General features: G+C 44.0%; 1 protein-coding gene across 1 annotated transcript in view; it reads left to right on the top strand.

The window, feature by feature from the left end:
- The first annotated feature begins 2,410 nt into the window (after positions 1-2,410).
- LOC110301934 (collagen alpha-4(VI) chain) overlaps positions 2,411-15,100 on the top strand; it is a 107,940-nt gene continuing 95,250 nt past the window's right edge. Inside the window, exon 1 of the mRNA XM_021172654.2 lies at positions 2,411-2,476. The gene's annotated coding sequence lies outside the window, so the exon portion shown is untranslated. The remainder of the gene's footprint in view (positions 2,477-15,100) is intronic.

The raw sequence follows: 15,100 nt of genomic DNA, 5'->3' as shown, positions 1-15,100 counted from the left end.
ACATTTGCTGAGAAGCAGCTTCGTGGACCAAGGCTGAGGGCCGCACTAGTCTGCAGGTAGCACAAACATTAGGTATTTGAGCTTAACTGTACTGGGGGGATTTTAAGCACTATAACTTATTTCTCTCAGGAATTCGGAACACTTAACGAGCAACAGCTGCTTCTCACCTACATACTAAGTAATTCTATTCCCAATCAGAATAGCATTCTGCTGCTCTTATCCCCACTGTCACAGGTGATTAAGGAATAGCTGATGAAGGATGAACGGCTCCATCATTTTGGGGCTAATTCTCTGTGTAGGAGGCTCTTTAGGTTTTCTGTCAAATTTATTAAGTCTGGAAAAAAACATCAAGAAATGAGAATTTGACTCTCTTAATGACAGGCTGTCTTTCTAGTGACAGTTTATTTCAGGAAACGTCATTTGACCCCATTTTCTCAAATAGTTATGCCAGAAACGAAATAGTACTTCATGCTAAGCATGTGCCCTGAGGTCCTAAGATAATGATAATAATGACATGTCCAAACAGTAATGGTGCTGACATCCAATTCCCTTGCCCCTTGTCTAACCTTCTTGCTGCTTTTACATGATAATAGAACTGAGCTGAGAACATGGCTGTCTATCTGGAGAACAAATCTCACATCTTTCTTTGTAGCTGGATATGGTAAGTGTCCATTCTTTGACTAACAGAACATGAGTGGAAACCATGGGACTTCTGCTTTTCTTGTCTAGGGAAGTCTCTGGGCTGAGCCCTTTCATCCTTCTCATTGGCTATCTGGGTGATGCCCGTAAGAGTCTCAGGTACCAGCTGTTGAGCACAGCAGTCTGCATTACTTAGCCTCAGTTCCTGAATGACTGACTGGACTATGCTAGCCACATGCTGACTGTAATACTTACCTGTGGTGGTTCGAATATGTTTGACCCATGGGAAATGGCGCTGTTAGGAAGTGTAACCTTATTAGAGGAGGTGTAGCCTTATTAGAGGAAGTGTGCCACTGTTGGGGTGGGTTTTGAGGTCTCCTCCTATGCTCAGGCTCTGCCAGTGTGGAATGGTAGCCTCCTCCTGGCTGCCTGCAGAAGTGAGTTTCTTCCTAACTGCCTTCAGATCAAGATGGAGAACTCTCAGCTCCCCTCCAGTACCATGTCAGCCTGGATGCTTCCTGCCATGATGATAATGGACTGAACTTCTGAACCTATAAGCCAGCCCCAAGGAAATATTGTCCTTTATAAAAGTTACCTTGGTCATGGTGTCTCTTCATAGCAATAAAACCCAAACCAAGACACTACCTATGTGAGAAAGAAACAAGTCTTTCTCCTTTAAGCCAATTGTTAGGTCTCTATTCAAGCAGTTTAAACCTGTACCGGTTATCTTTTGGTCCACTCACCATCATCTGAGAAGAGGGAACCTCATCTGAGAAAATGCCTTTATCATATTGGCCTGTAGGCAAGTCTGTCAGGCATTTTCTTGATTGCAGATTGCTATGGGAGGGCCTGGCCCATTGTGGGAGGAGGCATCCCTTAGGCAGGTGGTTCTGGGTTGTATAAGACAGCAAACTGAGCAGGCGTGTAGGTAGTATTCCTCATGGACTCTGGTTCAGTTCTTGCTTCCAGATTCCTCAGTTCCTGCCCTGACTTCCCTTCATGGCGGAGCATAAACTCTAGGATGAAATTAACCCTTTCCTCCCCAAGTAGCTTTTGGTCATAGTGTTTCTCACAGCAGCAGAAATCGAACTAGAACAATCTAGTCCAACTCGTGCACACATACATGTGCACAGCAATCTATTTCTTTTGACTCTGTATGCCCCTTAATCTGATCGCCATGTGTTTTCTTTTGAGAGCGTTCAAGATGAATGCAGACGTTCCCTAGGCCAGTGTTAGAAATGCAGGCACTGCTTGTCCTTGTCCAAATTATTATTCTTTTTCTTTATCCATCCATTATATCATCGTGTAGAGATCAAGTATGCATAGGATTCTTTGCTAGAGGGTATGTGGGTAATGGATGACTCAAAATGAATGCTTTCAAGAAACTTAAAAAGTTTAGAGACTTCCTGGAAAGTAAAAAACTTTAAATTAGGAGTACTTGTGATGAATTTTTTTTCCCCTTCAGAGTTTAATTAGAATAGAAAAAAAGTTGGTTTCATTTGTGTTTTTCCCCCCATGATTATTTTTCGGAGACCGTTTTCCCTAGTATTTTGTGTATTCAGTTTCAAGGCCGGTGTTTCCAGAGCCAATGACCATTTTTGGTGAATGGCAATAAAGCATGCACGAGTGTCAGCCCGCATCACAGCATAAACAGCCCCTTTCCGCCCCTCTCTGGGGAACATTAAATGCTGGGAAAGCTGGTGTGTCACTGCTCCTCCTGGCTTCCTGTGTGCTAGGGGATTCCCAGGCTCACACGGACTCTGAGGGATGAGGACAAGGAGAGCTTGAAGAAGCCAGCCTCCCCAGTGTGCCAGCTAAGAACCAGCTCTTCCTAGGGGTAGGTTTATTGATGTACACTTTGTTTTGTTTTATTTCCCCCTCCCCAGATACCTTTTATTCTGAATTACACAAAACAAAACTCTAAGTCAGTCGTTGGTGAGGATCTACAGATATCCTCATTCAAATAGGACTGCAACGCAGCTTTATCTTCAAATTTTGTCACAATATCATGTTTTACCTGACACGCTGAATGTAACGGCCCCGTTGTAATATTAAACAGTTATTGAAAGCAGCTGCACTGAAGTTTTACCTGGATGCTGTTCCCAATCTAGGTTTCACCAGACAGCACAATATGGTCAAGTATTGGTGTGGTCATGATTGTTTTCATTTGTTTTTACACATGTTCTCTCCTCCTCCTCTCCTCTTTTCAGCTTTCTTTGTATTGTTTGTTTATTTTGATTTTTTTTTTTAATTCCTTTTGAGATAGAGTCTCACTGTAGCCCAGGATGGCCTCAAACTTGCTAAGTAAGAGAGGCTAGCCTTGAACGGCTGCTGGTCCTCTGCTTTAACCTCCAAAGTCCTGGGCTGACAGGCCAGGTACCACGCCACCTATGCTTGGCTATAGAAGTATTGCTTTTATTCGTAGGCAAAGAGAAAGAGGCATGTAGGGACAGACATGAGTAACCTCAGATAGCAAAGAGACAGAGAGTGGTAGAGGCTGGGATAAGGACACAGAAGAAGAATCTGAAGTAATACTTCTTGGAGAAAGAAAGTAACTCAGTTGCAAAATTGTGGTAAGAAGGAACCTGCAAGTCTTTGAACTTTTATCGAGCAAGAAGATATGAAGTAGTATGGGGCTTACCTCCTGTGTGGAAAGGGGTCTGACGTGCGCTTTGTGGATTAGTCAAGCTTTTGGAGGTTTCAAAATTGCAGATTGGTGTTAGATGATAAAACCCAGGGGACAAGAAAGCACTGACAACTTAACTGGGGCAGGTAAGATATGGAACTCAGGTAAAAGACCACTGTCCTTTGCAGAGCATGCTGGGGGAACTGGTGGCAGCCCCGAGTAAGATACTGGAGTGATTTTCTTATGCTTAGCTTATCAGGATTCGTGTGTGTGTGTGTGTGTGTGTGTGTGTGTGTGTGTGTGTAAGCGTTTGTATGTGTGTCTAAGTTTTGTTATAAGACAGTTTCCTTTTTTTTAATTTATTTTTATTTTATGAGTATAAGGGTTTTGCCTGCACTTCTATCTGTGTGTCACTGTTGTGCCTGGTGGTTGCTGAGGACAGAAGAGGCCATCAGATCTGCTGGAACTGAAGTTTTAGACAGTGTGCACTGCCTTGTGGGTGCTGGGTACTGAACCTAGGTTCTCTGGGAACTTAGGTTCTCTTCTTAACTGCAGAGCCATAGCTCCAGCCATCCTCTTAAAATCTACATCTTAAAAAAGGTTGATTTTTATTTTATGTGGATGAGTGCTTGCCTGCATGTATGTCTGTGCACCACATTGCCTGCATGTATGTCTGTGCACCACATTGCCTGCATGTATGTCTGTGCACCACATTGCCTGCGTGTATGTCTGTCTGTGCACCACATTGCCTGCATGTATGTCTGTGCACCACATTGCCTGCATGTCTGTCGTCTGTGCACCACACTGATGTGCCTGGTGCCCACGGAGGTCATCAGATGATACTTGGGAGTCACCATGCAGGTCCGGGACACTGAACACAGGTCCTCGGGAAGAGCAGCCAATGCTTTTAACCACTGAGACCTCTCCAGCTCCATGTGACAGTTTCTTACATATATATAATAGGCTTTGATTGCTCTCTCCCCTGCCCTCTCTTAAGGAGTTATATATTCTGACTACTATTGAACTTTCTGTTTAGCGACCATGAATAATTTGAACAAGTTAAACAATTTTAATTTTTTATAAAAATTTCAAGGTACAGTAAAATTTGACTTAAAGAGACTATTCATAATTTAGATTCTGTAGTTCATTATTATTTTAATTTTCTTGTTCTGCTGGAGACAGAATTGTACCAAGTGAGCTACATTCATACTGACCCCTTTAAAGCTTTTATTGTGAGGCAGAATCTCAATAAGTTGCTCAGGTTGGCCTTGAACTTGCAATCCTTCTGCTTCAGCAATCCTAAATAGCGAGGCTACAGACCTGTGCTACAAAGTCTGGCTCCTGTTATTATTATTATTTTAACAAATTTAAAATGAAATGGTAGAGGTCTTCATTCTAATCACTTAGTTCTAAGCATTTGCTAGAGTTGAAGAAAACGATTTTTTTTTTTAAATCAAGTACTCTAAGGAAATTTAAAGTAGGTAAGAATTTGATTTTATGTATAGTTTTTTGGATGATTTTGGGAAATCCCTTTACGTATTTCTTAACGTTTATTCTTGTATCATTTGTGTCATGTGCGTGTGTGGAGGTCAGAGGACAACTTAGAGGAGTTGAGTGGAACCTTTCCTTCGACCCTGTGGGTTCTGAGGATTGGCCTTGGGCTACCAGGGTTGGTGATCAGTGCTACCATGCTGGGTCATTTAGTTTACATTCACTGAATAAACACAGAGATGGTGGAGACTGTTAGGATTAACTCAGTGGGATGAAAGCAGCAAACCCTGGCAGAGAGTTGTTCTACTGTATTCACGGGAGAGCAAGGTATTGTTTTTTCTCTCTCTCTCCTTCCCTCCCTCCATCATTCCTTCCTTTCTTTTTGCATTTAATTTCAGATGCTAAGAAACCAAGGGGCTACAAAATGCAGAGTGGCCATTTTGTTTGTTTGTTTGTTTTGGCCTCTGACCCCTGAAGCCCAGTGGCCTTTGCAAAGTCTGCTCACACGGAGTACTGTCAGGTAGCTTCCAATCTCAGAAATGGGTTCCCTGGAAAGAACATTTGAGATGTTTATTTTGCCATTGGCCAAGAGGAGTGGAGTCCTGTGTATATTCTGCAGTGGCAGCGAATGCAGCGTGTTGTTGCTAGGAGGACATGAAGGATGACTGCTGTCTGTGGTTGCTTCGGCCTCGACTGTTCTGTCTTCCCTAACATCCGTAGTTCATCTTGTGCCTTCTGTGTGAGGAACAGCTCATTACCTTACTGAGTCTGGTGGCTCCTCTTCCTGACCATATCCCTGGTCCTCCTTGGTCATGGGTTGCAATGGTAGACCAACTCCTCTTCAGTGTTTGCTGGGCTCTTAAACTAAGCACCCTTAAAAGAGTTTCTCTATATGTCCTGAAACTTGATCTGTAGACCAGGCTGGCCTTGAACTCATATAGGTCCAACTGCCTCTGTCCCCATGAATGCTGTGATTATAGTCCTGGCTATCCTGGAATTCACTCTGTAGACCAGGCTGGCCTCAAAAATCTCAGAGATCCACCTGCTTTTGCCTCCTAAGTGCTAGAATTAAAGGCATGCACCATCACCAATGGTGTGATTATATTATTATTACTTTTTTTCGAGACAGAAACCTCTGTATAGCCCTGAATGTCCTGGAACTCACTCTGTAGACCAGACTGGCCTCAAACTCAGAAATCCACCTGTCTCTGCCGCCCAAGTGCTAGGATTAAAGGCGTGTGCCACCACTGCCTGGCTAATATATTCTTAATACAAATGACTTTAAAATTTAAAATTGTAGCTAAAGTATTAAAGAGGATGCAATAGGCTTCATATTTTCTGTTTACCAAAATGATGGGCAGGGCACACCAAACTTCTCCAAAATACTTTTAAATTGTTGTTGAAGAATATTCTATTTTAACAAAAGGGAGCCTCTCCCAGTAAGCCACATTTGGAAATCCAGCATAGGAAGGAAAGGGTTCCTCTGTGCTCTGGAGGGAGATGGGAGTGTGAAAACAGTTCAGGACGACAGTGAGCATCATAGAGTACATTAGATGGTGACGGGGGCCGTGACAAAGGGAAAGTATGGCAGGGAAGGAGGACGGGATAGCAATTATACGCAGAGTGGTTTGAAAGTGACGTTTGAACATAGACACATTTGAGCAGGAGGTGAGGGGCTTGTCCATGGAGCTATGTTGAAAACATTTCAGGCAGAGGGATCAGGAAGGGCAGAGGCTGTAACCCCCTCAGGGAGTGTCGGACTGATTTGAAGAACAGCAGATAAAGGAATGAGTATAAACCCTGAAGATGAGGGACGGGATGAAGGCTTAGTAGGTGGAGACTGGCTGGGCAAGCTTGAGGACCTGAGTTCAGTCCTCAGAACCCGATTAATATTGGGCACAGTAGTGTATGCTTATAGTCCCAGGGCTGGGGAGGCAGAGTCAGGTGGATCCCAGGGGCTTACTAGCACAGTTTAGCTTAATTGGCAAGCTCTGGGCTCTAGTGAGAGCCCTGGGTTCTAGTGAGAAGCACTGGCTTTTGATCTCTGGCCCCCATGTGCACACACATGCACATACATGCACACACATGCACACACATGTACTTGCCCACACTGTGGAGCCCCCTCCCCCACCACGTTATTAATAACAATAGTGAGAGACAAATGAGAAAAGCCAGGGTCAGATCACGGATCCATCTTTTCCTCAGAAGACCAGGGAGCCTTGGGGAGGTATTGAGTAGAAGTGGCTTGCATTTCACAGTACTCCCTCGAAAGTGTTGAGAATAGATTTCAGGGGAAAGGGCAGAATAGGGACCCATGAAAGATGTTGTAGTCATCAGGCATGAGAGATGAGGGTGCCTTATGCCAGGATGTTTGCAGTAGAAACAGTGATAGCTTGGCCATTTCTAGATAGCTCTCTACAAAGGCAGAGCCGACAAACAGCATTTCCTGTGTATGGAGGAGTAGTGTGTGGGAAAGGCCAGGGCTTTGGGTCTGCACAAGGAGGCTTTGGTTGTCATGAAGTTAATTAAGGGGAAAAGAGGGACTAGATTCAAGAGCAAACCATTGTGGATATTGAGTATTATAAACAATGAAGAAAACCTGACAAATGTCAGTTATTCATTGAAATAAGTGTACAAGGTTCAGAGTCAAAGTACAAGAAGGAGCAAGTGGCCCTCTAGGCTTGGGTGAGGAGGTGGCCTGGGAGCTGGGTTCTGGAACATGCTGAGGAAGGAGCCTGGGGGTGCATGCACATTCACGAGTGTGTGTTCAGGAGTCCTGAAGGTTCTAAGGCAAGGGAAGGGAATACACAGTGCTTTTGAACCCAAACTTGGCAAATGTGTTATCTTGTAATTACCACCTCCGTGGGGTTGATATCCCCCCCCCCCAGTGAATCTTGTGATAGAAAGTGAAATATCTTATTCTCTTCAGCAGCAGGTAAACTTGTGCTAGTGCATGTTTTTCCAATTCCATTTTTAGAAAGTTATTTAAGATATCAAAAATGATATAAAAAGTAGTTCAATGTCACTGAGTTCCTTTAAGCTGAGACTCTAGAGATAAAAATGAAAGTCATTGCAAAAAACACAGACAGCAAGAGCTAAGGGGCTTATTTCCCTCGGGTGACCATGGTTCCTTCTGCATGGTGTCAGACGAGACACCTGGATCATTTTGATGTAGGGAGGCTCTCTCCCTACATCTACTGCCATAGAAAGTCTGTTAGAATCTGAAATCTCAAGTTCATCAAAACACCGCTATTTCCTGGATTTACCAAGTGGAAGATGTGGTCAGTTCTTTGTTATAAAGAAAGGATTTTATTTTGTAGATTGTCACAGCTTTTTACAAATCTGTCCCTTTCCAAGGTTCCAGTGTCCTTACCCTAGCCCTGCCACCTGGTGCTGGCAAAGGCACACACTCCAGTTTGATGGCTGACAAACCCGAGGTGTAGAACATTCTAGAGACATGCAGGGATCTGTGAAGCAGGAACGCAGGAAGACTGACGTGAATGGAAAACTCTAGCTAGCTTTGTGTGGCTCTTAATGTTCTTGTCTTTCCTTCATTTCTAGAGGAAACTTGGGTCCTAGGGTTTTAGCTGCTCCTCTGCCTGTATGGATCATCATCATCACCATCACCATCATCATCATCATCACCATCATCAGGACACTGTGGTGGTCTGGCACTGGGAAGACATTATTGTTCTTTTACACCTAGGTTCTTTCCCCTTCCCCCTTTTTCTTCCCCACCCCTTTCTGGCCTCAGGTAGTCCAGGCTAGCTTCAAATTTGTTATGTAGCCCAGGCTGGCCTTGAATTCCTTGCCTTTTATCTTCAAGTGCTGGGGTAACAGGTATGTACTGTCATGTCCATCTTACAGGCCTAGGTTCTGAGTAGTGGAGAGCAGGGGCCAATACCAAGTGGCTGGGAAGGAGGCAATAACTTGTTGTCCCCAGGGAATATGGGCTCATAATAGGTAGGTTGGCATGGGGATGATGCACGACCACGTGTGTGAGCATGGCACAATGATGACAGAGGCTCGGTGACAGAGGTGTAGTTAACTAATGTTCCCTGAGCCAGGACACATTCTAGCAGTAGCTTCAACTTCAAGGCGACACAGACAATAGCAGCTTGGGTCCCAGATGGATGGCAGAATACAATGTAGGCTCCTTCCCTGGAGTAGTGGTAGCTATGAGACCCTTAGGCTACCTCCCAAGCTGCTGAAGGCCTATGTGGACTGCAGTGTTCTCCAGCGACAAAGGCCACAGATGCCTGGGCACTGCTTAGGGCCACTGTGGGCTTCCGTAGTTTTTCCCATACGGAGAGGTGTGTCCTCATTTAAGTTCATTTTGACTAGGAAAACAGGGTGTAGAATGGAGGTGCTCACTCCTGTCTCTACGTGACCGTCTTGAACCTCTGGGTTCTGGAACTTCTGCCATTCCCCTGGCTGTACCCCCAGCATGACACCTTAGTCACTCAGATCAAAATGGAAGTGCTAATTTATCATTCTGGTCATTTTTATGTGTGGAGGTGAGCTGGGGACACCTCTACTTGGCCATGATGCCGATGTCACTTTCAGCAAATGGCCCAACTGATGTCTGAATCACAGGGACTTAGATAAGTCAGCATGTGGAGAAAACCTTGGCCAGTTACAAGTGGTCCATTCCATTCCAAAAGTTTAAACTCAGGCTGGAGAGATGGCTCAGTGGTTAAGAGCACTGAATGCTCTTCCAGAGATCCTGAGTTCAATTCCCAGCAACCACATGGTGGCTCACAACCATCTGTAATGAGATCTGATGCCCTCTTCTGGTGTGTCTAAAGAGTGACAGTGTACTCACATACATTAAATAAGTCTCTAAAAAAAAAAAAAAAAACCCAAAAAACTGGGTGGTTGGCACACGGTGAGAATCAGGGTGTACTTATTGCTCCAGAGAGAGCTGTGCTGGCCTCTCCTCCCCACTTGCTGGTGGAATGCTCTACATCTTGTTGACTTTTGGAGTCTAAAGAGCCATTAATTGTCATTGAAATGTTTGACACAGCTTCCCTCAAATGTTTTACAACAAAGTTGTATTTATGTCTAAGCCAAGCTTTGAGAATGGGCACAGGAAGTGAATGTTAGTGTTCGTGCGATCGTTGTAGGCTGAACTTTAGGTTCATTCTTACTGCCAGACAGACCAGTTGGGTTCTAGTGTGATGTGTGCACACGAACCTCCTCACAGCTCCAATCATTCGCTTTCCAGAGCTCACAATCCAGAGGTATAACACTGCAAAGTCCACATGGTAAGAAAGCTCCAGATCCAGTGCTTATGAATGTGAGGAGAGAGGGAGAGTACGCCATTATCCAAGGATAAAAACCAGTAGAAAGAAAATGGGAGAAGATACTAAACTAATTGTGTCCATTTGCACTGTACAGTTTGTCCAAGTATTTTGAAGCTGAATTTTGGCTGCTATAGTCCCCCCTCTCTCTCACACATGTGCACACACTGCACCCACACACCCACACATGCTCACACACATGCACACATACTCAACACTGTGACTGTTTATTTAACATTTTCAGTCTTTCAGCATATGAATATCTTTGAGGAACACAGGCCATTAGTTTTCAGGCTGCCCTTAAATTGTGGTTTATGCAATTATCTCCCCACAATGAGATTCTTGGGAGGAATGAAATATAAGGAGTGGTGAGGCTTCTCACTCACAGTTCCAGGAGGAACATAATGTTGCTGCATCCTTCTTCATTGAAGTTACCATTTGATTGTCTGCCTGTAATGGTTTCTCCATTACAAAGGTGATTTGTTTTGTCCTCTGTAACTGTTTAAAAGGAGATACTTTGAGGATTGTATTATTGTCTTGGTTAATTTTCTGTTGCAGTGACAAAACACCATGATCAAGGCAGCTTATAAAAGAAAGGGTTTAATTTGGCTTATGGTTTTAGAGGGTCAGAGTCCACAATAGTGGAGCAAAGGCATTGGAGGAGGGGCGGGGTGGTAGTGGAGGGGGGCGGGGCAGGAACAGGTGAGAGCTAAGTGTGCACATCTACAAACAGGCAGAGAGCGCATGCTGGGAATGGCGGATGTCCCTTGAAACCTCAAAGCCTGCACCCAGTGACACTCTACCTCTACCAATCTTCCCTATACAGCCACCAACTCCAACTGGGACCAACTATTGAAATGCCCAGGATTTGTGGGAACATCTCTTTCAAACCACCACAAGTTATCATCTTGTGTTTCAACAAAACTTTATCCGATGGTGTTAGCATCCTTTGATGTGTCCAGTGGAATCATTTGTTCTAGTGGTGGTTGCAAAATAATTTAAAAGCTACTTTAATTCTCTCCCCCTCAACCATGTGTGTGTGTGTGTGTGTGTGTGTACATGTGAGTTCTGGTACTTGTGGAGGCTAAAGACATAGGATCCCCTAGAGCTGGAGTCACAGATGGTCAGAAGCCACCCAGTGTGGGTACTGGGAACTGAATTCAAGTCCTCTGCAAGAGCAGCAAGTGCTCTTATAACCAGTGAGGCCAACAAAGTAAGTTTTTGATTGACTGATTCTTAGAAGTAGATTGCAGCGTTGAGGATGAAGCTCAGTGGATGGGGAATTGGTTACTTGCTTATCCGTCAATAAAGAAGTCTCTCATTTTGTGTAACTTAATTTATTTTGTTTGGTTTAATTTATTCAGCTGGTTTAATATCCACTCTCTCAAGATTGGTTGCTGTCAGCAGGGCATGGCGGTACATACATTTAACCCCAGCACTTGGGAGGCAGAGGCAGGCAGATCTCTGAGTTGGAGGCCAAACTGAGACCCTGGCTCAAAACAAAACAAAACAAAACAAAACAAAACAAAACAAAACAAAACAAAACAAAACAAAAGATTGGTTGCTGCCAGGTTTGCCAGGTAGGGGTATAGCTCAAGACTCTGGGTTCAGTCCTCTGCACTGTAAACAACAACAATAATAAAAAAGTAGATTGTTTTCAAAGTTTTATTAATTTGTTGACAGTTTCATACATGTATATATGAACGCCAGTTATTTTTACCCACCTCCTCATACCCCCACCCCTTCCACTGTACTCCCAGGTCCCTGCCTACGTTCACGTCTGTGTGTGACCCACTGAGTTGATTAAGGCTGCTTGCGTGAGCACAAGCCGGAGCTTCTTTACTCGCTGCTTTTCAGTGGCTACACCACCGAAGAAAATGACACCCCCACCCTCAGCAACTGATAACTGTCACTAGTCCTTCAGCGAGGGGTGGGGCCTTGTAAGCCCCTCCCCACCCTTGGTGAAATATTAAGGGACTTCTGTTAACATTTTAATTATAATATAACATAACATCCCTTCTTCTCTTTCCTCCGTCTAACCCCTTGCAAGTTCACCCTTACTCCCTTTCAAATTAATGGTCCCTTTTCTTTATTACTGTTACACACATTACACAAGTTACACGTTACACACACACACACACACACACACACACACACACACACACACACACATGCACGCATAAATATATAAATACAACCTACTAAGTATGCTTAGTGTTACTTGTATATATGATTTCAGGGCTGATCACTTTGTACTGGATAGCCAATCAGGGAGATCACTTTGTATTGGATAGCCAATCAGGGGCTCACTTTGTATTCGGTACCCAATCAGGGGCTCGTCTCTGGTAGGAACTAATTCAGCAGTAAGGAGTTCCCTGTAGTCTTTGCTCAGGTCTTGTTTAGGCAGCCATATTGGTGAGGGATCATGGGTGCTTCCGTGTTATTTCTAGGAGACAGTGTCTCTCAGCAGACTTCTTGTTTCGCTGGATCTTATAATCTCTCTGTTTTCTCTTCCGTGATGCTGCCTGAGCCTTAGGAGCAGGAGTTGTAGTGTAGATGTGTAGCTGACATCCCGCGATCAGCTGGCCTTTATTTTATGTGGTTTTCTGCAATGATTTGTGTAATGGTTGACATATGCTGTAAAGAGAAGCTTCTCTGATGTGGGGTGAAAGCTATGGCTATCTGCGGCTATAAGAATAGGTTTCAGACCGGGCAGTGGTGGTGCACGCCTTTAATCCCTGCACTTGGGTGGCAGAGGCAGGCAGATTTCTGAGTTTGAGGCCAGCCTGGTCTACAGAGTGAGTTCCAGGACAGGCAGGGCTACACAGAGAAACCCTGTCTCGAAAAACAAACAAATAAACAAACAAAAAACCCCAACCAACCAAAAAAAAAGGATAGGTTCCAGAGTGTAGTTAAGAATTATGTTGGTCTAGAAACGTGGCATCTAAGTCTAAGACTCATGGCTAGGTTGAGTAGGTTTCTACTTTCAGGCATGGTTTCCTTTCTGTTAAGTGGATCTTAAGTCCAATTAGATGGTTGTTGGTTACTGCCAATATATGAGTGCCACTCTTGTATCTTGTCCAGCCATGTCACTGTCGTGGTTCGTAGACATCATGATTGTGCAGGACTATTATTGTTTGTTTATCTCCCTTGGCAGCTTGCACAGAACCTTCTGGTATTCTGGAAGCGGGACAGCAGGCTTTCAGATCAGATTCAGCTAGAATCTCCTGAGTCCTGTGTTCAGACCTGTGTGGTGTCTTTAGTAATCAGACCTACCTTTAACCTTGGGGGAGCACCTGCAGGCAACAGCAATAGACAATATTGATAGCTTTAGGAACCACTTGGATAGCCCGACCAACAACTTAAAGAGGTTCTCATGCATGATATTGGGGTTTTGTCAATCTGTGGCATTTGTGGGGCACATTATCAGCCCATGTGGCACACTCAGACTCTTTATTTTTCTGTGCCATGGGCACTTTGTCTGCATGCATGTCGGTGCACTATGTATGTGTGGTACCATGGGAGCCAGAAGAGACTGTCAGATCCCCGGGGACTGGAGTTACACATGGCTTCTCTCTGATGCTAAGCCAGCTCTCCAGCTCCTGAGGGACTCAGTCTTGGCCAGGTCACCTGAGGTGCAGTGGGCTCATGTGAGTCCACTGTTTAACTTTGAGAGAAGTCTTTCTCCTCTGCAATGCCTTAGTTGTTATTGGACTCAATAGCCTTTGCTTTCCCACACCAATCACACTTCTTTTACTGGTTTTATATCCTGCTTCCATGGTGGATGCTGCCTGTTTACATGCAAACTGTCAGACTTAAACAGCTTCCTGAAATAGTACATATAATGTAAATAAAGCCATTAATGTATAGATGAGACTTTCAACACACATATGCACAGCTGTTGAATGTTTATAAATGTTGACTTACTAATTAAACTTTATTTACAATTATCCAAAAATGTTTCTATTGGTATTAAGGGGGACATAATGGGATATGAAGATGCGGATGCCTTCTTGGAAGGTTTTATTTTACATATAAATTTATTAGCTCCAGAATTGAAAATATTGAAGTATAGCTTTTTATTTTCTTTCCTTCCTTCTTCCCTCTCTCCCTCTGTCCCTCCCTCCCTCCCTCCTTCTGTCCTCCCTCCCTTTCTCCCTTCCACAAGAAGGTCTCCTGACCACTTTTCTGTCTTAACAACTTGTGGATGGCTAATTATTTCCTTATTTTGAGCGAGGGTTTGCTGTTAGCCCAGGCTGGCTGAGATCTCTGCTCCTTTCCCCTGGCTTCCTGGGTGTTAGGAAGGAAATGTCACAGATGTTATTACACATGTGAGGGTGTGTTATGAACTTATTCCGGCTTAACTTTCTTTGCCATTTTCATGGATTAAATGTTTTTTTATAAGGATGGACTCACTCAATCTTGATTACAACACTATGAGTAGGTGCTATTGGGGAAACTAAGGCACAGAGAAGAAATACAATTTGCCCAAGATGCACTATTTAGTGGATTTGTGATTGAAACTCTGGAAGCAGAGTTCTATGGTTGTGAGCTTGATGGGCTAAGAGCAGAAAGGTGAGATGTCACCTTCTCTGCTTGGAGACTCACATCTCACGTGGTCACTGCACTCTTCTTACAGTCAAAGAAGAATCGACTCCAGACTCGATAACTTTTATGGATGCCATTGGACATAGGTCCAAGCTCAGGGGAAGAGGTGATTTTGTGTTCCTTCCAGGGGATATAAAATATGTTCTGGCTAAGCTGTTTTTTACCAGGCAGATGTCCTCTAAGATATTAGACAAATTCTGGATGCTGCAAATGTTTATCGGGTCATCTAACTCTTGTATAAAAATACAAGTAAAATCACCAAGAAATGTTTATGTTCCACCAAATGAATTCAGTGTGCGAAGTGGGAGTTCTGCTCCCCCTCATAGGCCTCCCCCATTCACAAACCACATCTGCACAGCTATCAACAGCAAGTCTGAGGTGTGTACACTCCAGTGTTTACAGAATTCTTCCTGATCAGACTAATGGGGGCATT

Source organism: Mus caroli, unplaced genomic scaffold (genome assembly GCF_978045245.1).
Source record: "Mus caroli unplaced genomic scaffold, Mus_caroli_1 scaffold_11, whole genome shotgun sequence".
NCBI classification, from domain to species: domain Eukaryota; kingdom Metazoa; phylum Chordata; class Mammalia; order Rodentia; family Muridae; genus Mus; species Mus caroli.
Note: the sequence above shows the minus strand (reverse complement) of the source record. Positions and strands in the feature narration are given on the sequence as shown.